The sequence below is a fragment of the Oncorhynchus clarkii genome, chromosome 2, assembly GCF_045791955.1.
Source record: "Oncorhynchus clarkii lewisi isolate Uvic-CL-2024 chromosome 2, UVic_Ocla_1.0, whole genome shotgun sequence".
Lineage (NCBI taxonomy): Eukaryota > Metazoa > Chordata > Actinopteri > Salmoniformes > Salmonidae > Oncorhynchus > Oncorhynchus clarkii.
Genome location: NC_092148.1, coordinates 64836244 through 64860862, shown reverse-complemented (window position 1 = coordinate 64860862; position 24619 = coordinate 64836244). Strand labels below are relative to the sequence as shown.

The 24619-nt window shown below is 45.1% G+C and overlaps 1 pseudogene; it reads right to left on the bottom strand.

Annotated features, from left to right (window-relative positions):
- Nucleotides 1–20254: 20254 nt before the first annotated feature.
- The window catches only part of LOC139377875 (general transcription factor II-I repeat domain-containing protein 2A-like), a 28708-nt pseudogene continuing 24343 nt past the window's right edge, over nucleotides 20255–24619 (bottom strand).

The following is a 24619-nucleotide window of genomic DNA, read 5'->3' as shown; positions in this document are numbered from 1 at the left end:
TCCCAGCAGCTATAGAGTCCTCAGTGTACTGTATGTGTAAACTTTATCTAACTAGGCAAGTCAGTTAAGAACAAATTCTTATTTACAATGACGGCCTACACCGACCAAACCCAGACAACGCTGGGAAAATTGTCCACAACCTTATGGGACAACCAATCACAGCCAGTTGTGATACAGCCTGGATTTGAACCAGGTTGTCTGTAGTGACGCCTCTAGCACTGAGATGCAGTGCCTTAGACCGCTGTGCCACTCAGAATACCTCCATGGTCTTGGTCTCCGAGCCAGACAGGGAATAAATCTGCCTCCAAGGTGGTGTGGTGCGGTGCCCGGGAGGAGGTCAATAGCGCAATTGTTCGGTCAATGCAGAGGAAGAGATGTGGCGCGAGTCTTATTGAAAACCTCCAGTAGGTCCTGGTACTCCACGGGGATGGCAGAGAGATCTGAGGCTTTACCTAAGCCCGCAGAAGGACGTCCCACGGCAGGCTGCACCGCCTTAATGTAATGTGCGTTGCAGAATGGGCTCCAACCCAGGATAGAACAGTAGCCAGGTCGATCAGGGGGTTGTGCCTCTGGAGCCATGCAAATCCCAAAACCACAGGTGCATGAGGAGATTAAATTAGTAGGAACTGTATGAACTCACTGTGGTAACCCAACATTCGTAGGTTAATGGGAACCGTACTGTGAATGACCCTGCCAATGGAGCATCCGTCCAAAGCTTTGGAGTACATGGCAATGGAGAGGAGTTGAGTAGAGATACCCAGCTCAGATACCAGGGTAGAGTCCATGAAGCTCTCGTCAGCCCCAGAGTCAATGAGTACCCAGAGAGATTTTGAACGGTCACCCCACAGCAGGATAGCGTGGAGAGGAGTACTAGTAATGGGAGTTTGGAGAATCCCTGTATGGCCCACCATACTGATGATTACATATCCACCTACTGGATGGATATGTAATGTCCTCTAGTACCACAATACAAGCAACTGTTGGAGCTCAGCCTGCATAAACGTTCACTAGGAGACAATCTAGCCCTGCCCAGTTGCATGGGCTCCGGAAGAGACGAGTCACTAGCCACCACCCGAGGGGGTTTGAGTGATTTCGGGTTCTCTCTGGAATGCATATGTCGGGAATCCCGGGGTTAATTGGAGAAGAGGGAGAAACCGTGGGCGAGCGAGTGTGGCTGAGAACAGACCTCTCCCTCCTGCGTTCCTGCAAGTTAGTCTTTGATTTCCTCCGATAATCCACAAAGGAAGGTGTCAAACAGGGACTCTGGGTTCCAGGCACTCTTGGCAGCCAGAGTGCGAAAGTCTACTGCCTAGTCTACCACACTGCGGGAGTCTTGATGCAGACGATTCCCCCGTACACAGGGGAATCGAACACCTTCCTTACCTCTGCTACGAAATCCTCCAGACTAAGGCAAATGGTGGATTGTTGACCCCACACTGCCGTAGCCCAAGCAAGCGCCCTTCCAGACATCAGCGTTATATGATATGCTATCTTTGACTGATCCGAAGGAAATAACAAGAGCTGTAGCTGAAAGATGAGAGCACTGGGAGAAAAACGCCCAGCAGGTTCCAGGATCTCTTGCATAGCGCTCCGGAGGAAGTAAGCAGGGTTGTCGGGGTAGGCTGGGGAAAAGCATCACTAGTAGTGAGGTTACTGAGCACCCGGGAGGTTTCCATTATGGTTTATTCCAGTAATGAGTTTTTAATACATGGTCATGGTATTCCTCCAAGTTATGGAATTCCTCCATAAGGTTCTGAAGTAGCTCCTTGTGTATTCCAATGGTGGCTCCTTGCAGGGAGACAGCATTGTGGAGCTGATATGAGTTTGCTTGGTCAGTAATGGCCAGTTTGTACTATCACGACTCAGGATATGACCCTGATGCAGACACAGGAGGCGTATAGTTCGATACTCCAAATTTGTATTTTATACAAAGGGGCAGGCAAATGACAGGTCGAGGGCAGGCAGTGGTTCGTAATCCAAGGCAGGGTCAAAGAGGGACAGAACGGCAGGCAGGCTGAAAAATATGAGACACCTTTTGGAGGGTTGTGACAAGCACAAGACAGGTGAAACAGATCAGGGTGCATATTCGTCTACGTTTAAGCACCAGCTGGTAGATAAAAAAAACTCTGATTTTGTTGATTATTTACGGGCATTTTTGGGTTAGGAAAGTATTTATGAATAATAAAACAGCTGTGCCACCAGAGACTCTGGGTTCGCATCCAGGCCCTGTCGCAACCGGCCGCGACCGGGAGGTCCATGGGGCGACGCACAATTGGCCTAGCATCGTCCGGGTTAGGGAGGGTTTGGCCGGTAGGGATATCCTTGTCTCATCGCGCACCAGCGACTCCTGTGGCGGGCCGGGCGCAGTACGCGCTAACCAAGGTAGCCAGGTGCACTGTGTTTCCTCCGACACATTGGTGCGGCTGGCTTCCGGGTTGGAGGCGCACTATGTTAAGAAGCAGAGCGGCTTGGTTGGTTTGTGTTTCGGAGGACGCATGGCTTTCGACCTTCGTCTCTCCCGAGCCCGTACGGGAGTTGTAGCGATGAGACAAGATAGTAATTACTAACAATTGGATACCACGAAATTGGGGAGAAAAAGGGGGTAAAAAAAAGAAAAAAGGATTGAACAATAAATCTACCATAATTCTCACTAAATCATGGAACTGTATGACAACGGTCCAGTGTCGTGAACCATGCTCCAGGTTTAACCTGCTACGTGTGGTCGGAGTTCCAAAATTAATGCACAACGTTCACCTAATATGATCCAATAATGCTAGCTACCCTCAGGAACAACTACACGGATGTGACAAAGGAAATAAACGTATCTGAATGGAATGAGGCCAAATTTAAGAAAACAAACTCTAAACAGTTATAAATGTATGTGGGTATAACTGACGGTGGCTCCCGACAATAGCTAATGTTTAACATGATACAATTTGTAAATAAAATGGATAAGGCCCATGTATATAATTAATTCCAAAGCGCATACATCAATTCAGCAGGTTCAGCCCTAGAGAAGCCTATAGCTTGGATCTCAATTCATGCAAATTGTAAGGGCACACAGTAAAAATTCTGAATAACGGCACAGCTATTTATAGCCTACTTCAATGTGGAAAAGGGGCTACAATACATGTCGATATCATTTTCAGTTTGTTTCCATATGACTGGTTCCACATTCTTCTCCATGGATCACAAGGAATAAAATTCAATTGCCTAGCACTTATCAATTTATAAATTACAGTGCATGGAGAATGCTGTTATTTCTAATCAGAAAAAAGAAAGTAGATGCTTTTTCCACTTGGAACCGACAAGTTCGCTCGACCTTATTTCTGGTTTTGTGTAAAGGTGGTGGAATTATCAGGCATTAAGTCAAGGTCAGAACACGCTGTATCTGTAGACACCTCTGGCACACCTTCATTTCTTAGAACTCCATCACGAAGGTCAGAAGACGCATGGAAAGAAAAGTGCATAAAAAGGGAATTACGATCTATTTACTCACGCTTAACTAAGGTCGGCCCCTATGTTATATAACCAATTAAACCCTTTCCCTCTGTGAATGTTGTCTGGACTGATATGGAACAAAGACACCAGTACCTGATCTGTCTTTGAGAGGGGTATTCACAGACACAGTCTTCCACTGATGTTTCAGCTACAACTAGCCACTCTCGCCCTCTTTCTAATGGTATTACAGAGTAATGACCCTCTTGGGCAAAAACTGGTTAAATCAATGTTGTTTCTACATCATTTCATCAACAAAATGAAATGTGATGACGTTGAAGCAATGTGGAAAACTGATTTGATTTGCAAAAGGTCAACCTAAATGTTGATTTACAAAATGTAAATCAAAACTAGAGATGTTGAAATTACATCTGTGAACAGTGGGGACACAGCAACATCTCTCAACAAGGACATAAACACCTGGGGAATGTAGATCAATTCCACTGTCATCCACAACCTGCTTACCCAAAATTTTGTTTTGTTTGCATTTAGAGTTACCAACATCTGGGAATCTGGTGTTAGAAAATTAAATCAGTAGGTCTGAAAATGTGAGGCCTTTAATTTCTTTAGTTTCTTCTACTCCGCTGTTGAACTTGACCAGTGTGCTGTAGTGTTGTCCTGTATGCACAGCTGCAGCGGCTAAGGCTTGCCCTTCCTTTCGTGGCATCCTGTCACAATGGCTGCAGCAAGAGCTAAAGTTATTGCAGCTGCAAGCCAATTATTGGCAGCATTAAATTATTTTGCAGCTTTCATGCTCGGGTGATAGTGAAGCGTGCTTTGAAATGGTGTTTGTGTAATTATGAGGGCGACTGGATACTCAGAGAGAACAGGCACTTCTTAAGGTTTCATTGCACAGACATTACAGTGCATGATGCCCTAGTCAGAACTGCTGTTGACTCCTGTGGGAGAGAGACCTTATAGTGATCCAGCAATGAGACCTCAGCCTCAGTGGACTGAAATATAAAGGGGAAAATACTGTATTTTTGGTAGTACTTACAACAAGCATGTAACCTTTCCGGGCAGTAGGCCTGTCAAGATAACCGTATGAACACATTCATATTCAGTGTACATGTGAAATAATTGAACTGTCCTTGAAGCCAATGTCATAAGTCAATTGCTTTATACCAGTTCAGAGCGTAAATCTATCCTTATTCAATAGCTGGAAATTAATTTGCAACTCAAAGGACTTGGAACAAGATCATTTACATACTGAAATATTTATAGACTTCTTAAATTCATCGATGTGTAAAGCTGAGGTGGCTGGAAGAGCAGATTCATTTGAAACTCATTAAGACGTGCTTTCAGCTCAATGTGCTGGAGAGTAGGCTAGTAGCAGTATCCCATTAGAAGCTGCTCCCAAACATTTGAAAGTAAACTTCTGAAATTGTTGGTTAGACAGGGATGTCATGGAACTCTGTGATACATGTTAATTTCCCACTGCCCCCATGTAGTCCACTCCGTCTCATAAAGTACACTGTCTCGTTAATGAGCCGTGGAAATGTCAGCGCTGATTACAGGAAAATTGCTTACAGATATCCCCAACCCCCCGAGACAACATACCTCTCCTCGGGGCTTAATTATGTTGTTATTGATCGTTTTCTGTAAGATTAAATTGTAATTGCTCCAACTTGGCTGTTACAATAGACCTCTATTAATTAAAAACTTTTTTTTTTAAAGGTCCAATTCAGCAGTTCTCAATACCAATAATTTCTGGGTAACAATTAAGTATCTTACTGTGATTGTTTTCAATTAAGAAGGTCAAAAAGAAACAAAAATATCTTAGCAAAGAGCAATTTCTCAAGCCATAATTTTGCTAGAACTTGTCTGGGAGTGGTCTGAGTGGGGAGGGGAAAACTGAAAACTAACTGTTATTGGTAGAGAGGTTTGCAACTCTTTCTTATTGGTCTATTAACTATTTTAGTTTATCACCTGGTCATGTCACCAGGCAGAACAAAACTCCATCCCACGAAACAGGCTGAAATTTCAAACTGCTCACACACTAAAAGGGCGTTATCATAATTTTCACAATTTCCCATTATTATTCCAACCTCAGTGTGGAAATATATATAAAACACAGGAAAAATCACTTTTTTTTGACTGGGCCTTTAAGAAAGAAATCCTGGTAGGTTGTAGGTTCACAAAACTCTATGGCTGACACCAGCCCAAACATTGACAGGAGGGGCATGGACTGCATCCTATTTTTGGTGATGCAGAGGAATGATGATGAAACCTGATGTCTTTGATATGTCTCTGAGACACTGTAGCAGAGCAGCAGCACCTGATACAGACAGGCCCTCAGTACAAAACTCTCAGCCAATAGTTGGGAGACTGAAGCCCAGCATAACTCCCAATGCCAAAATAATACCAGTTGCCTTTAGGCCGCACTGCCATTATCTTCCTTGTCTCAACATGCAGTCTAGTCCTCTCATCAGGAACTTTAATTAAACATGGTATATGAAGACACCAGATACCCAACCTCACCTTTCTCCATCTGTCTGACTGTATACTGAAAAAAAAAGTGTTGACATGTCTTCTTTCATTTTCCTCTTGTTCCATGTGCAATGTGCCCAAGTAAGAGGGACCTGCATTGTGTGTGTGTGTGTGTGTGTGTGTGTGTGTGTGTGTTAATATCTTTAGTTTTATACTTGGCTGGTAAAAACATTTATTTAACTCCAAAAGGGGCCATCCCTGGTAAAATACAACTCAAATTACATTAGCAGATGTGTGCATGCGTTTGTTTTCCCTTGAGTGATATGGGAGTTACTTTTATAAGTGCAATGTGTGCAAGGGAATGGTAAACTGGAATACTGGAAAAAGTCTGTCTCTCTGCCAGTTCAATTGGAAACAATACTCAATATCCCTCAGATTCCTTTCTGCATCCAATCAAAGTAAAGTGTGGGATAGACAACCTCTTGGCCAATAAAAAAGGGACATTATGACATACCTCTTATTGGATGAAGTGCCATTTTTTAAAACAAATACAAGTGTTTGGCTATCATTAGTTTCCTATGAGCCAATAGAGATTGCCAGTCTAAACAGCTATGTAACGCATTTAGCCTGTAAGCATTGTAGAACAAGAGGAATAATATTGTGTAACTAATGTGTGTTCCAGTGAGACTGTACAGTATAGCAACTCAAAAGGAAAACAACAGCTTGGAAATTCATATGTAATCAAGAATACAGAAACAGAGCAAAGCTTTTCAAAAAGTAAAATGACTCCTTTGTCTGATCTCAGAGGATGCACCGTGTTTTGGGTGAGTTCTCCAGATGGCTGACACATGTTCATTTACTTTCCTGCTGCTATCAGTCTCTTCTCTACAGTAAGGTGATCTGCACCAGCAATCAGCCGTCAATTAAATTATTTCAGCAGTCCAGCGACAAGATCTAAACTCAACATTTCTTCTCCCAAGACCCATGTTTACCCCATTTGTCTGAACGTCTGGCTGTCCCTCTCCCAAACACCACTAACAGAAGAAAGAATGCTCAAACACATCTCAACTCATGGACACACATGCAGAGGGCATACCAAGACAGATAGATGGATGAATATAGACAAAGCCAACAGGAAGAGAGAGCGAGAGTTGACAGGGTAATGTTGGAATCCAAACCGTTTGAGAGCAATACAGCTGTATTGATTTTGTGTGCATATGTGTGTGTGCATTTTAGTGTGCATACATCTGAGTGTGTTCATGTGTGTGTACAATTATATTGATGACACATTTGCACTACTGCCAATATCACTGTGTCGAGCTCTGAAAATAAATCCTGAGCTTTCAGTCAGTACAGTCCACACAGAGGAAATTGGACATCACACAGCAGTTTTAAATAAGAAACTCAATTCCTTTCAGATCACACAGCCAAGAATTCTACAGCTAGAGACACTCTCAGGGTATCTGCCCATACTTGCCTCTTGTTGCATCTATATCAATATTGAATAAAGGTGTTGGCAGTTTTTCTTGTATTAAAACAGAAAAAGATGCTGAGTGAGCTATTGAGGAATGCCTCTCTGCTCTTAGCAGTATTGTTTGCACTCTCTGTGCTACAGTGCATGCAGTTGCTTGTAACATATTTAACCAATCAACCTTTACCAATGTACACCTAATGAGAAAATATTAAGTGTTGAAAGTTCTGTCCCATTCTTGCATCAAGTGGTAAATATTTCCAGTCCTACCCACATAAAAAAATACTACAGTTTACTATAAAATACTATAGTACTTACTACAGAAATATGTAGAATTCTGTAGTAAACTGTAGAATCCGGTACTCCACACTAGTATCCCTTGATCTTGTAGTGCTTACTACAGACTTTTGCAGTATACTATACACTGTACTACCCCTTGGTCATGTGTAGTACTTACTTTAGATTATTGTTGTATACTGTAGAATACTATACTACACACTGTAGTATCCCTTGATCATGTAGTGCTTATTTTATAATTTTTTTGATCGATTGGACTGCTAGCTGGCTTTACTGCTAGCTTTGTCGATGCTGTTTTGAACGTGCTGTCATTGGGAAGCTCACGCTGGGGATTTCCTCTGAGGTTCCCCCTCGATTGTGCAGTGTTTACTATAGAATTCTGTAGTATACTATACTCCACACTATTATCCCTTGATTGATTGATTTTATTTGACTATTTAAAAAAACACCATACCACCACCCGTGGATACAACACACAAAAAAACAACATTGTGGTCCTAGTTCAAACATGCTACACATGTACAGCTAACCCACATGAAATAAATACCATTGTATAATTTGGTCTAAATATACTATTGTATAATTTGGTCTAAATACTGTAGTATTACAATATTTACATACACCGTATTCACTGTAGTGTTTTTGCAGACATTTTTGTAGTGTGCAACTAATGTTTTTGTGGACAACAATGTACTTTTATTTTCAAATGGTTTGTGTGAAGAGGCTTTGCTGGTTTGAGGTCCAGGCCGTTTATTGGCAGCACACTCCAATAAGGTGACTGTCTTTGTAAAGTAATTTGCATTTAAAAAATATATATTGTTTATGTAAATGCAATGGTTAACCATTTGTTTTCACCATAAGTAAAGTATTGTTTGGCCACTGTTTTTGGTCATCGAATGAACTTGGTCAGCTGAATCTCTGTGAAAGCATTGTATTTCAGAAAGCTATATTGGAGGTAACAGATTAAGTCATTTTGGTGAACTCTTGTTAATGAGTTATTTATCAGTGTCAAACAAACAAACATAATCCTCACTTTAGTAAAAACTGGGTGGCTCGAGCTCTGAATACTGATTGGCTGAAAGCCGTGGTATACCACGGGTATGACAAATTACTTTTTACTCGTCTAATTACGTTGGTTACCAGTTGATAATAGCAATAAGGCACCTCTGGGGTTTATGGTATATGGCCAATATACCGCATTGTGGCGTAAATAAGAACAGCCCTTAGCTGTGGTATATTGACCATATACCACACCCTCGCGTGTCTTATTGATTAGATAAACTTGGCTTGTTCTTTACATCTGCCTCTGTACTGTTTACCTTAATTTGGCCTAGAACCTGTGTCTAACATTTAGATGTTACAATTGTTCTAAATTGTATATTTTTGCTAAGGTGTTGTCTGGTCCATTGCATTACTCAGAACTCACCTAACTCAATAGGTTGAAGTGTTCCCCTCAAGTAACTGGCGTCGTCTTTTAGCTAACCCTTGACGGCAGGTGTTACAATATACTTCAGTCACGTCTGCAAAAACACTGCAGCGTATACGGTCATTTCTGAAAAAAACTACATAAATACTATAGTATACTACAGTAAAGTAAAAAAAAAAAAAACACTACAGTGAATATTGTAGTATATAAATATAGTAATGCTACAGTATTTATACCATGTTATAGTACTTTTCAAGTGGGTAACCTGCACAGACATGATTACCTCTGTTTTAGGATCATCTCTCTCGAAATGTGATTATTTATAAGTCATGGGTTGGAACCAAAATCGTTTTCCAATCGTTTTGTTCTGAACCCCCCCCCCCCCACTATTATTTAACCCTTTCGTTCCAGAGTTCCAACCAGCAAAAAAGATGTGAACCAGTTCGAACCCCCAAGAGAGTACTGGTTTAGACCATTCCTTTTTTAACTTGTGAAATCATTTTGTTTTAGATTTAGCTCATTAAATAGCTTCGAATCAGTGTGGATAGAGCAGGCAAGCTTGTTGCTTACATGCGTGATGGACAGACAAGTGTAGCCTATGACACAATATGCAACTGAAGTTTTGCGGGTGGGGAGAGGGTGAGAGAGGATTGCGGAGGCTTGAAGTACTGGGCATCTTGTTATGACATGCATTATATGAACTAGGTCCACAGAATTATACTTAGGAGGAGCGGCTTGAATGGAGGAACTTTGAATGTTCTTTGAGCTAACTAGCTAACAAGCTTGTGTGTGCAGAGCGGTACCAGAATTAAAAACATATTTTTGCAGTTGATAAATCCAACATAAAATCTAGGCCTATAGTTTTCTTAACTTGCACTGAAAAAGTTAATCCATTGTTCTCTAGTTAATAAAAATCAAGCTTGTAATATGAGTACAGTAGCCTATGCCAAAGAGGGGACAGGGGGAGGTAGCCTAAAGATGCATGGGCAACCATTTTCAGCTTGCAGGCAGACACTGGAATAAGTTTATGATGACCAGAGAGGGCTTAGCATAGGTGCTCTGTTGCATTTTGTTGTGGAATTAAAAGGAAAAAAATGCCTGGAACGTAAAATAATGTTATTAACCAGTTCCCATGCTTCGGAAAAAAAAAGTTTCTGTTCCAAAATAGTATGGATCACATTCATTCCAGGTTCCGTTTCTGATCCTTGAAAATGTTTGTTGTTTTCGGTTCTGTTCCCTGAACCGGTTCCAACCCCTGTTATAAATATGCGCACGCACACACATTCATCCCTTCTCATTCAATTGCCAAGTCATTTTTGCACCTGCAAATCTTTTGACACAATATAGCAGGCTAATAAAGTGAATACCCCAGTTTCAATGAGGCAACTGTCAACCTGTGTAGTTTCTGCAAAATGGAGAGAAGAAAATACATTCTTTAAATGCATCAAATTGGAACCACATCGGCAAACAGCTCAAATAAAAAGAGGTATTAAGAGTGAGGAAAGAGTGAGATGGATACAGACAGGCAGGAGGAAGAGGGATGAAAAGGGAATTGGACCCAGAGATGGGAACAGGCAGGCCCTGTTTCTACCTTCAGAGCAGCTGACACCTTCCTCACTCATGGGTATTCTCATTTCTTTCAACAACAAAACTGAAAGCAAAGCAAAGACTTTTGAGAGAAAAGTATATTTGTCTTATTCACATTGAACCACATTCATTAAAATGACAGTTGTGTTCTGCAAAAACAACAGTTATGTTCTACCTCCCCCAGCAGTGGTTTCACGCCATGGTTAAACTCAATAGGTTGAATCTGCTTTTATGAATTGTTTGTTTTCTCAGGAGTACATCAAATCCACACGTTGAATGTCAGTTCAGGAAAGAAAACAGGTGTATGTTGCATTTACTTTTTAATTAGTAGTTGGTCTGTGAATCTTTCATGCTGGACATGTCTTGCTTGACCCCCAATAAGCCAAGATGGAGACAGAGAGCCTTTGTGTCAAAACTGGGAAATTACTCATTTCCACAGGCTCTCCCCCAATCTAAACCTGGGCCAGAAACTGTGGCTGTAGAGGTTTGGTGCAAGAGCTAAAAGTTAACCCTGTTGTGAGCTGCAAACTTCAACAAGTTGCTCCTTCAGAAACATGGAAGGAGCAAGCCATTAATGCAGCCCAGCTGTCTTTATTGCTGGGCTTTCACTTTCTGGGTTGTGGCAGGAGTGTTTAGCAGTGATTGGACCTGGCAGCATGCACCGTGCTTTACCTGGAGAACAGGGAGAACCACCTGGAATTGCTCTGCTCTGTGAGTATACTGATAAACCTCTTAATATACTGTTAAACTCAAACTGCTTCAATACAGACCCAATTAGTATTTCACATCACTTTCTGCAGAATATTTTGCCTGCATTTCTAATCTCGGAAACATGGCTGCTGTAGCTCAATCTAAGATCACTTTTATAGCTCCAGGTGGGAATATCTGAGTGAGTGTCATAAATTCAGACACTTACACAATTCTAAAGCTTTACCTGTAAATGTGAGTGTGGGAAAACGGAAGCAATAATTTGAACGTGGCACTCGATGTGGCTTCAGCATATCTGCTCTCTTAATCCTGAACACAAAACTGGGATGAGCACTGCCTTTGTATATGGCAGAATGGCAGACTAAAAAAGCAAGCCCCGGCATGCACAACATTTTGTACAGCGGCAATATTGTGGCAAGTAAGGAATCTTCGGTTACAATGAGGAAAGAACAACGTGGAGGTAAGGTAATACTGGTAGAAGGGGTGGGAGTTGGAATACATCAGCACACATCACAATGCCTAAAATGAATTGTCAAATATCAAGTCATAACCAGCTCAGGCATATACTGTATACTGAGTAATATATGTTGTTTTGAGAGTAAATATTAGCCAGCCATTGTGTATTATGACTGGATGCATCAGGGCATTTGTTACAAAACCAATTAACAAGCCAGCTAATATTGTTGCACTCATCTAGGGGTCTTAGGCCTAGCTAACTGGTCTGTAACCTGACTAGGTGTGTGCAGAAGTCAGGGTATGTGGACCGTGTTGGATGCATGTACCCATGGCACAGCAACCTTACCTGGGTCCAGGGCTAGCTCCGCCTTGACTTCTGTGTCGGCTAGCGCAAGTGGGTTATCGTTGTTCAAGGTGACCAAAATAAATGTATACAAAAATAACTACAAAGAAGCATGCCTAAACTAGAGAGGTTAATTAAGCCAAAAACAGACAAATGCCAGCTGAGGCTTTCAGCCACCTCTCTCTGATTCACAATCAATCTGATAGCCAACACCTGAGTAATCATCTTGGCCATGTTCTGTTATAATCTCCACCCGGCACAGCCAGAAGAGGACTGGCCATCCCACATATGCTCTCTCTAATTCTCTCTTTCTTTCTCTCTCTCGGAGGACCTGAGCCCTAGGACCATGCCCCAGGAATACCTGACATGATGACTCCTTGCTGTCCCCAGTCCACCTGACCGTGCTGCTGCTCCAGTTTCAACTGTTCTGCCTTATTATTATTCGACCATGCTGGTCATTTATGAACATTTGAACATCTTGGCCATGTTCTGTTATAATCTCCACCCGGCACAGCCAGAAGAGGACTGGCCACTCCACATAGCCTGGTTCCTCTCTAGGTTTCTTCCTAGGTTTTGGCCTTTCTAGGGAGTTTTTCCTAGCCACCGTGCTTCTACACCTGCATTGCTTGCTGTTTGGGGTTTTAGGCTGGGTTTCTGTACAGCACTTTGAGATATCAGCTGATGTACGAAGGGCTATATAAATACATTTGATTTGATTTGATCATCAAGGCTTCCTGGCAGAGCATAACCTGACCCGGTTGGTGCTACCACCTGGAGTATTAAAGTGTAGTGTAGTGTGTAATTATGATAACACTAACCTACCTAACCTACTCCATAACACATTTGACTCACCTGGGTGAGTAACAGGTTTGAACCAATGGAAACAGCAAAAGCCTTACAGGTGTGGGCTTGGTCTTACCCGTGACCTCTGTCTGCTGCGTCTGTAGTGCATCAGGCGCATCTGTAGTGCATCAGGAGCAGCAGCAGAACTGCATGGCATGTATGGGAGCCTTTACAATGGACGGAAAAGGAGTGAAAAAAAGAGAGACCTCTGCAGGCTTGGTTAAAAAACATCAAAACATCAAAGTAGTTTCTCCTACACAGTTTAGTTGTAGAGATCACACGCTTTCTGTCAATATTAGTGTCTTTACTCCTTTGATGGTTGTGCCAGTGTAGGCTACTGTCAGCTTTCCCTTACACTGGGTAAGAGGGAAGGAGAGAGAACAATCAATACATGTGCATGTATGGCAGTGCCTGAAAAGCTAGTTATAGGCAATGATATTATCCATGTATGATATGATTGGAGAAAGCAGACTGATTATGCTAATATGGACTTTGGCTTAACGAATCATGTCTGGTTAGGGGGGATATTGTGCTTCTGGGGGAGGGGTGGCGGTTGAAGTAGTCCACACACTTGTATGTGGGCTACTGTTGGGAGAGTTATCAGTTCTTGCATTGTGTGTATTTGTAGGTGTTTTGACATACAGTATGTTGTGTGAGAAGGGCTGATACTGTTGGAGAAACAATTAACTTAGCCTACATTAACATGTTAACTTTCTTGATCTAAATAACCTTTCTGAACATGTCATTATAATATACTGCATGTATGGTGACCAAAACAATCATTTAGTCAACAGATACAGTAAAGGCTACACTTTTCTTTGCAGGCTAAGAATTAGCCTGAATATTTTACATACTCACCAACTTGCACAGTTTGGCTGTAGAAGTCATCACTCATCAGTCAGCCTCCCTTTATGTGTGTTTTTGTCTCCCTCTTCAACCTGTGTGCTGACACGCTTGCACCTGGGGGTGTCTGTCCCTCTACTTCCTGGAAACAATAAAAAAGCTGATGCAGACATAAAATACCTGCAGTCCTTCCACTTCAACACCTAAAGCTAAGGTGGAGATAGGGAAAAGATGAGCAGACTATTTGTCATAGCTGGGTTGAGGTTGTTAACTACAGCATTTGTTCCACAATAACATTTTATGGGTTAAGATATTGATAAAAGACATGACAGTATATACAAATGAAAAAATCACAGTGAATGACTTATTCAGGCATACAGAACAGCCACTAAGATGTTCTGGCTCTCTGATATGTCGAGAGAATGTCACACCCTGACCATAGTTTACTTTGTATATTTCTATGTTGTGGTTGGTCAGGGTGTGATCTGAGTGGGCATTCTATGTTACATGTCTAGTTTGTCTAGTTCTATGTTCGGCCTGATATGGTTCTCAATCAGAGGCAGGTGTTCGTCATTGTCTCTGATTGGGAACCATATTTAGGTAGCCTGGGTTTCACTGTGTGTTTGTGGGTGATTGTTCCTGTCTATGTGTTTTCACCAGATAGGGCTGTTTAGGTTTTCGTTACGTTCTTTATTTTGTAGTGTTTGTATTGATTCGTGTTTTACGTTTGTTTATTAAAACATGGATCGCAATCTACACGCTGCATTTTGGTCCGACTCTCCTTCTCACCAAGAAAACCGTTACAGAATCACCCACCACCAACGGACCAAGCAGCGTGTCAACAGGCAGCAACAGCAGCGTAAAGAGGAATGGACATGGGAGGACGTTATGGACAGCAGGAGTATGGACTATACTACTTGGGAGGAGATCGACAGGTGGGCGGCCGACCCAGGGAGAGTGCCGGAGCCCGCCTGGGTGCCGGAGCCCGCCTGGGATTCGCTGGAGCAGTGCGAGGAAGGTTATCGTAGAATGGAGGCGGTGAAAGCAGAAAGGCGCTGGTATGAGAAGGCAGCACGGCGACGCGGATGGAAGCCCGAGAGGCAGCCCCAAAAATTTCTTGGGGGGGGGCTAACAGGGTGTATGGCTACGCCAGGTAGGAGACCTGGGCAGACTCCCTGTGCTTACCGGGGGGCTAGAGAGACCGGACAGGCACCGTGCTATGCAGTGGTGCGCACGGTGTCTCCAGTGCGGGTGCATAGCCCGGTGCGGTATATTCCAGCTCCGCGTGTCGGCCGGGCTAGATTGAGCGTCGAGCCTAATGCCATGAAGCCGGCTCTACGCAGCTGGTCCCCAGTGCGTCTCCTTGGGCCGGCTTACATGGCACCAGCCTTGCGCTTGGTGTCTCCGGTTCGCCTGCATAGCCCAGTGCGGGCTATTCCACTTCGCCGCACTGGCAGGGCGACCGTGAGCATTCAACCAGGTAAGGTTGGGCAGGCTCGGTGCTCAAGAGCTCCAGTGCGCCTGCACGGTCCGGTTTTTCCAGTACCACCTCCACACCCCAGCCCTCCGGTAGCAGCTCCCCGCACCAGGCTTCCTGTGAGTGTCCTCGGCCCAGTACCACCAGTGCCAGCACCACGCATCAGGCCTACAGTGCTTCTCGCCTGTCCAGCGCTGCCAGAGCCTTCCTCCTTTTCAGCGCTGTTGGAGTCTCCCGCCTGTTTAGCGCTGTCAGCCTCTACAGCGCTGCCGGAATCTCCCGCCTGTTCGGAACTGTCAGTCTGCAAGGAGCTGTCAGTCTGCAAGGAGCTGTCAGTCTGCAAGGAGCTGTCAGTCTGCAAGGAGCTGTCAGTCTGCAAGGAGCTGTCAGTCTGCAAGGAGCTGTCAGTCTGCAAGGAGCTGCCAGTCTGCAAGGAGCTGCCAGTCTGCATGGAGCTGCCAGTCTGCATGGAGCTGCCAGTCTGCAGGGAGCTGCCAGTCTGCAAGGAGCAGCCAGAGCTGCCAGTCTGCAGGATGCCGCCAAAGCTGCCAGTCTGCAAGGAGCCGCCAGAGCTGCCAGTCTGCAAGGAGCCGCCAGAGCTGCCAGTCTGCAAGGAGCAGCCAGGGCCGCCAGTTAGCATGGAGCAGCCAGGGCCGCCAGTCAGCATGGAGCAGCCAGGGCCGCCAGTCAGCATGGAGCAGCCAGGGCCGCCAGTCAGCATGGAGCAGCCAGGGCCGCCAGTCAGCATGGAGCAGCCAGGGCCGCCAGTCAGCATGGAGCAGCCAGAGCAGCCAGTCAGCATGGAGCAGCCAGAGCAGCCAGTCAGCATGGAGCAGCCAGAGCTGCCAGTCAGCATGGAGCAGCCAGAGCTGCCAGTCAGCATGGAGCAGCCAGAGCTGCCAGTCAGCATGGAGCAGCCAGAGCTGTCAGTCAGCATGGAGCAGCCAGTCAGCATGGAGCAGCCAGAGCTGCCAGTCAGCATGGGGCAGCCAGTCAGCATGGAGCAGCAAGAGCTGCCAGTCAACCAGACTCTTCCAGAGCTGCCAGTCGACCAGACTCTTCCAGATCTGCCAGTCGACCAGACTCTTCCAGATCTGCCAGTCGACCAGACTCTTCCAGATCTGCCAGTCGACCAGACTCTTCCAGATCTGCCAGTCGACCAGACTCTTCCAGATCTGCCAGTCGACCAGACTCTTCCAGATCTGCCAGTCGACCAGACTCTTCCAGATCTGCCAGTCGACCAGACTCTTCCAGATCTGCCAGTCGACCAGACGACCAGACTCTTCCAGATCTGCCAGTCGACCAGACTCTTCCAGATTCGCCAGTCGACCAGGATCTGCTAGATCCAACTATCTGCCTGGGCTTCCTCTCAGTGCTGAGCTTCCTCTCAGTGCTGAGCTACCCATCAGTCCCGAGCTACCTCTGTCCCGAGCTGTCCCTCTGTCCCGAGCGGTCATTAAGGAGGGTAACCTATCTAGGGACGCTAAGGAGGTGGACTAAAACGATTATGGAGTGGGGTCCACGTCCAGCGCCAGAACCGCCACCGCGGACAGATGCCCACCCAGACCCTCCCCTATAGGTTCAGGTTTTGCGGCCGGAGTCCGCACCTTGGGGGGGGGGGGCGGGTACTGTCACACCCTGACCATAGTTTACTTTGTATATTTCTATGTTGTGGTTGGTCAGGGTGTGATCTGAGTGGGCATTCTATGTTACATGTCTAGTTTGTCTAGTTCTATGTTCGGCCTGATATGGTTCTCAATCAGAGGCAGGTGTTCGTCATTGTCTCTGATTGGGAACCATATTTAGGTAGCCTGGGTTTCACTGTGTGTTTGTGGGTGATTGTTCCTGTCTGTGTTTTCACCAGATAGGGCTGTTTAGGTTTTCGTTACGTTCTTTATTTTGTAGTGTTTGTATTGATTCGTGTTTTACGTTTGTTTATTAAAACATGGATCGCAATCTACACGCTGCATTTTGGTCCGACTCTCCTTCTCACCAAGAAAACCGTTACAGAGAAGGCAGGGATAGAGCCATATAAGATGCTGAGGAAATTTTGAATGTTCCTACTGGAACATATAATGCACAGATGAGAGGAGCAATCAGTCACTCAAAAGCCTTGGTGTCTCTTGAGTTTGTACCAAGATTTGTGTAATTCTTGAAACTATCGTTCTTCTCATAAGACCACAAAAGCAGTATTTACTCACCTTCTCTCCTGTCGTTAGAGCAGTATTTCACTACTGAGATCATCTGCTGGAGTAGCTGTCATATTCTGAGAGGTACAGGAAGGACAATTATATATTTTTTATTTAACCCTTATTTTACCAGGTAAGTTGACTGAGAACACGTTCTCATTTACAGCAATGACCTGGGGAATAGTTACAGGGGGATGAAAGAGCCAATTGGAAGCTGAGGATGATTAGTAGACCATGATGGTCAGATTGGGAATTTAGCCAGGACATCAGGGTTAATACCCCTACTCTTATGATAAGTGCCATGGGATCTTTAGTGACCACATAGTCAGGACACCTGTTTAACATTCCATCCAAAAGATGGCACCCTAAACAGGGCAATGTCCCCAATCAATGCCCTGTGGCATTGGTATTTTTTTATACACCAGAGGAAAGAGTGTCTCCTACTGGCCCTTCAACACCACTTCCAGCTGCATCTGGTCTCCCATCCAGGAACAACCCCGCTTAGCTTCAGAGGCAAGCCAGCAGTGGGATGCAGGGTGGTATGCTGCTCACATTTAATGGGTCTCATCCTTGAAAGAGGTAGCTGCTTGTAAATGAGCTGACTCTGGTGCAGGGTTACTCAAGTACTATTATGAGAAGGACCGGTCACACAAATATCCGAGGTGGCAAAGGTCCTCATGGATAATGTAATTTATCGGTGTTGTAACAAACCCCCACCTCGCAACTCATGCAACCCCCAACTGTTCACAGCCCTCTTGTTGGCGGAGATAAAATGATTAAATGTATTCTTCCATGTCTTCTGTGTGTTTATATGATACATGTAAAAAAAATAAAAACCTGCAGTGTGTATTGACCCTGTTCTGGGTCCAGATCCGGTCCGCCAGTTGAGTATGGAGGCTCTAGTGCTTGTCTTTTGTGGTAGTGAGGGTGCTAAAGCTAGGATGGAGAGCATTTCTATTTCTACGTTATAATATTGGAAGTTGTAAATTCAGCTAGTGCCTTTTTCATTAATGTAGCAGTGTTTCCCTGATGCTCCCCAAGGCAAAACCATCGTGGCAGCCTGACGCATGCAGGATCAGGCCAACCACCTGTCAGCTCATTTCTACACATGGCCTTTTCTGTCAAACACTCCCCAAATCCCCCATCTGCCCCACACAACACCTGTGACTGGCTTCTCTATTGCCATCCCAGCTGTCCCTTTTACCATCAGCATTAATTAAAGTGATATCCCAAAACACACAAAGTACTCCCTACGTTGTACTAATTCAGAAAAGCTTATCCTGGCTAGCCTACTTTAGTATTTCTGAGGTAACCAAAAGTCTTTCTTGGCATCTTCTCTCTGTTATCTTTAGTTCTGACATGCTGTTTTTTCTGAGTGCTGCAGTGAGCATCAAACATTAAGCAATTTAGATATTTGTGGTAGTCTGAAACCCAGCTTGAGGTGGTATAAATCCTACTCATTTTCTGAAAGTACTCCTGCATACTCAAGGGTAGGAATGTGGAGAAAAGCTGGTTAAATACGTTACAATAGATAACCCAACCAACCTGTAATACAGGCAGACTGACAGGCAGCCAGCGCTTACTGCAACAAATGTCATTTACATTTTTGTCTCTACATTTGAAGCCCAAAGCATTTGCAAGGAAACATTTCAGGATCCGCTTGAGTAGATTCAGCAAATTAACCGAAGCAGATTGAAATTAAACAAATTCCCCATCCCTGTGTGATTGTATTTGTGTCAACTTCATCTCTAGAGACTTTTGTTCTCAGAATGCCATGATTATGATATTCAGCGGAATGAGACATCATTCACATCCAATCAATCCAGGCAACAGAGCCTCATTTGGAAGTTAAAAGTGCTGTGTTGTGTTATTGATTATAGGAAATTAGCATTCACTGCCCTAGATAGTGATCATGTATGTGTCTAAAGCAGGGTTTCCCAAACTCGGTGTCTGTTTGGGGGAGAAAGAATGACCATTGCAGAATTAATATTATATTGATTTGAATTAATATCTTCATTGGGCATTTACCTCACCCTTTCAAAAATGATTTCAGTTTTGAAACTGCAGTAAAAGTGCAGTAACTGCAATCAACTGTGATATTTTGGATGCAGTTTTTGCTGTACTGTACTCTAACTGCAAACTTTTTCGTAAGGGCACAACCACCCTTATGGAGGTCAGCTGTTTTGCCATCATTACTGAGCTTGTAACGTATACGCTGGGAGTCGGAAAGCAAGTGCAGGTGGTGAGTTTGATAATAAACGGAACATAGAACAATACAAGAAACATGAGTAGCGTATAGACATGAAACAGTCAATACTGCCTGGGAAATGGAACTAAGGAAGTGACAGATAGGGGAGGTAATCAGTGAAGTGATAGGGTCCAGGTGTGTCTCATGATGAGACACAGTTATGCGTAATGATGGGTGCCAGGTGCACACAAAGATGGTTTCCAGGGCTCGTGGTTAGTAAACCGGTGACTTCGAATGCCGGAGGGAAGGAGCGGGAGTAGACCTGAGAGTACCCCTCCCCCCTCACCCCCTGACACGCGGCTCCAGCCGCAGGACAAAGCCGGCCAGAGGGATGGCTCCGAGGATGAGGAGCGGTTCGGGCGAAGATGGAAATCACGGATGATGTTGGGATCCAAAATGTCCTCCAACGGAACACAGCTCCTCTGGGCAGTACCCCTCCTAGTCCACCAGGTACTGGACGTTGGTAGTCCATCTGACGGCATAGGCGGGACTTCCCTTGATGTCCAGGGGGGGAGGAGAGGTGTCGTGGGGAACAGCATCAGCCAGGGGACCAGGAGACACCGGCCTGAGAAAGGAGACATGAAAAGAAGGTGAAATGCGGTAGTTCCTGGGAAACTGTAGCCTATACGTCACCTCGTTGACCCCCCGGAGAACCTTGAATGGCCCCACAAAGCAGGGGCTCAGCTTCTTGCAGGCAGGCGGAGTGGGAGTTTCCTGGTAGATGGATGGCACGCTGGGGCCTCACATGAGCTTAACTCCAAACCTCCTCTGCGCGCCGGAACCATTCTTCCACGGCAGGGGTGAATGGTTCCGGCCCGCTGATAACCCAGGACACACTGGAAGGGAGTAAGCCAGGTGGAGGAGTGACGTGATGAATTCTGGGTGTATTCTGCCCAAGGAAGGAATCGGGCCAACTACCCCAGCTCCTGGTTCATTCTCTCCACCTGCCCATTGGACTGAGGCTGAGGAAGTGAGGCTGACAGTGACCCCCAGTTTCTCCATAAATGCTCTCCATACCCGTGATGTGAATTGGGGCCCACAGTCGGAGACGATGTCCTCCGGAAGGCTGTAGTGCTGTCCACAACCACCAGAATGGTGGTGAAACCGTCAGACGAGGGGAGATTGACTTTGTTAGCAATGGACAGATGAGACCAGGGACTTTGATGCACGGGAAGGGGAAGGAGCTTCCGTGGGGATTTAGTTTGAGCACACACAGAACAGCATTTGATGTAACAAATAACATCCTGCGCGAAGGTGGGCCACCAATACTTCTCGGTGATTGAATAGTATGGGTTATCCCAGCAATGACAGCTGTGTGTACCCAGGTAAAATGCCGTTCCTTAACCCCGTGGGAATGTAGATGCGCTCAGGAGGACAGGTAGTGAATGCGGGTTCCCTCTTCAGAGCCTGGCGAATGTCCACATCTACATCCCAGACCACAGGGGATTTGAGATGGAACGGGAAAGCAGGTCCTCCGGCATTCGGGTGACCAGTCGGTGATTTTCATCCTCGACCATGAGATGGTGGGCTTATGGCGTTGGAGCCATGGGAGGCAGAGGATGATCTTTTCAGCTGGTGCACTAGTGATGAGGAAGGGAATATTCTCCTGATGAATGGACTCCACGGTGAGTGGTGTGGTGACGTGTGTCTGTGATGGTTCCGGATCCTAGTGGTCAATTATCAATGGCTTGGACAGGAAACGGAGCGGAGAGTGGGTATGATGTTATATTAAGAGAAGAGGCAAGTGTATGGTCAATAATGTTCCCTGCGGCACCGGAATCCACTAGTACTGTAGAAACAGTACCTGAGGGACAGCCAGCTAGTGTGATCGACTGTTAGGGTTTTCTTGCGGTGAAGGAGAGTCGGACCAAAGTTCAGCGTGGTTATTCTGAAACATGTTTAATAAAGAAGAAACACGAACAGTACAAAAACAACAAACGTAACGTGAAAAACTATACAGCCTATCTGGTGCAAACAAACACAGAGACAGGAACAATCACCCACGAAACACTCAAAGAATATGGCTGCCTAAATATGGTTCCCAATCAGAGACAACGATAAACACCTGCCTCTGATTGAGAACCACTCCAGACAGCCATAGACTATGCTAGAAAACCCCACTAAGCCACAATCCCAAAATCTACGAAAAACCCCAAGACAAAACACACCACATAATAAACCCATGTCACACCCTGGCCTAACTAAAATAATAAAGAAAACACAGAATACTAAGACCGGGGTGTGACATCGACACTAAAAAGGGATCTGGCAGAAAATTATGAAGATGGGATACTCACACCTGCCCCAAGGGGTAGAAGAGCACGTGACTGTCTCTCTGCTCTTGTGGATCCCGAGTTTGGACGCACTGGACACAGCTGAAGCTGGTATTCTCCTTGACCAAAATAGGGACAGAGCCCCAGCTGTTTCCATCTACGTCGTTCAGCTGTGGGGAGGCGTGTGACCCCTACCTCCATGTGCCCAGGCTCTGATACAGAGTGGTCACTGAGGGAGGGAGAAAAGCAATGAGGGTACTGACGCTCCCGAAGAAGGTTATCTAAACGGATGGCCATCACGATGAATGCGTCCAAGGAGAGGTTGTCATCTTGACATGCCAGTTCCGTCTGGACCTCCTCGCGCAGTCCTATTGTGCAGATGCCGGAAAGCGAAGCTTCTGCAGTGGTGTTCAAATTTATGCTAAGTAGTTTTTGTTCTCCTTAAAATGATCACGAGTATTGCATCATAGGTCATAAGTCTTTTTTCAAATATTTTTTTTACACAATGTGGATTTCTGTTTTCTCATTGAAAAGTGTTTCTTATTCTCTTAGGCCTTTTGATTTGAACATATGGATTGTTTTAGTTTTGTAGTCTGGCCAATTTAATTTCTGGATCAATCCTTAGCAGTCATTCATTTATTATGTTGCTCTCCAGCGGTTCTGAATTTGCGATGCACCAACTGTCAAAGTTTTTTCTGTGAAATAGCCTTTTGATTTGAACATTTGAAAAGTTTTGGTGTGTGTAGGCTATTTGATAAAATGTTTAAATGTTACAGCGCTTTGGTTTCACTGATAAATATGTTGAAATGGAATCAAATGATCTGTTTCTGTATTCAGTCCTTTTTAAATAGGATAGATGGGCTTTATAGCCTACGGTATACAGTGCCTTCAGAAAGCATTCATACCTTGATTTATTACACATTTTGTTGTGTTACAGCCTGAATAAAAAAAAACAAATCTTACCCATCTACACACAAAACCCCATAATGACAAAGTTAAAAACATGTTTTAAGAAATATTTGTAAGTTTATTAAAAATGAAATGCAGCAATATCTAATTTACATAAGTATTCACACCCCTGAGGCAATATTTTGTAGAAACACCATTGATGGCAATTGCAGCTGTGAGTCTTTTTGGATAAGTGTCTAAGAGCTTTACACACCTAGATTGGACAATATTTACCCATTGTTCTTCAAAAATCATTCAAGATTGATTGTTGATCATTGCTAGACAGCCACTCAGGAACATTCAATGAGGACAATACAGTGCCACTGACACGGCCTGCAACGAAAACATGCGGCCTCTCCTTCACTGCAGCTGAGGTGAGTAAGACATTTAAACGTGTTAACCCTCGCAAGGCTGCAGGCTCAGACGGCATCCCCAGCCGCGCCCTCAGAGCATGCGCAGACCAGCTGGCCGGTGTGTTTACGGACATATTCAATCAATCCCTATACCAGTCTGCTGTTCCCACATGCTTCAAGAGGGCCACCATTGTTCCTGTTCCCAAGAAAGCTAAGGTAACTGAGCTAAACGACTACCGCCCCGTAGCACTCACATCCGTCATCATGAAGTGCTTTGAGAGACTAGTCAAGGACCATATCACCTCCACCCTACCTGACACCCTAGACCCACTCCAATTTGCTTACCGCCCAAATAGGTCCACAGACGATGCAATCTCAACCACACTGCACACTGCCCTAACCCATCTGGACAAGAGGAATACCTATGTGAGAATGCTGTTCATCGACTACAGCTCGGCATTCAACACCATAGTACCCTCCAAGCTCGTCATCAAGCTCGAGACCCTGGGTCTCGACCCCGCCCTGTGCAACTGGGTACTGGACTTCCTGACGGGCCGCCCCCAGGTGGTGAGGGTAGGCAACAACATCTCCTCCCCGCTGATCCTCAACACTGGGGCCCCACAAGGGTGCGTTCTGAGCCCTCTCCTGTACTCCCTGTTCACCCACGACTGCGTGGCCACGCACGCCTCCAACTCAATCATCAAGTTTGCGGACGACACAACAGTGGTAGGCTTGATTACCAACAACGACGAGACGGCCTACAGGGAGGAGGTGAGGGCCCTCGGAGTGTGGTGTCAGGAAAATAACCTCACACTCAACGTCAACAAAACTAAGGAGATGATTGTGGACTTCAGGAAACAGCAGAGGGAACACCCCCCTATCCACATCGATGGAACAGTAGTGGAGAGGGTAGCAAGTTTTAAGTTCCTCGGCATACACATCACAGACAAACTGAATTGGTCCACTCACACAGACAGCATCGTGAAGAAGGCGCAGCAGCGCCTCTTCAACCTCAGGAGGCTGAAGAAATTCGGCTTGTCACCAAAAGCACTCACAAACTTCTACAGATGCACAATCGAGAGCATCCTGGCGGGCTGTATCACCGCCTGGTATGGCAACTGCACCGCCCTCAACCGTAAGGCTCTCCAGAGGGTAGTGAGGTCTGCACAACGCATCACCGGGGGCAAACTACCTGCCCTCCAGGACATCTACACCACCCGATGTCACAG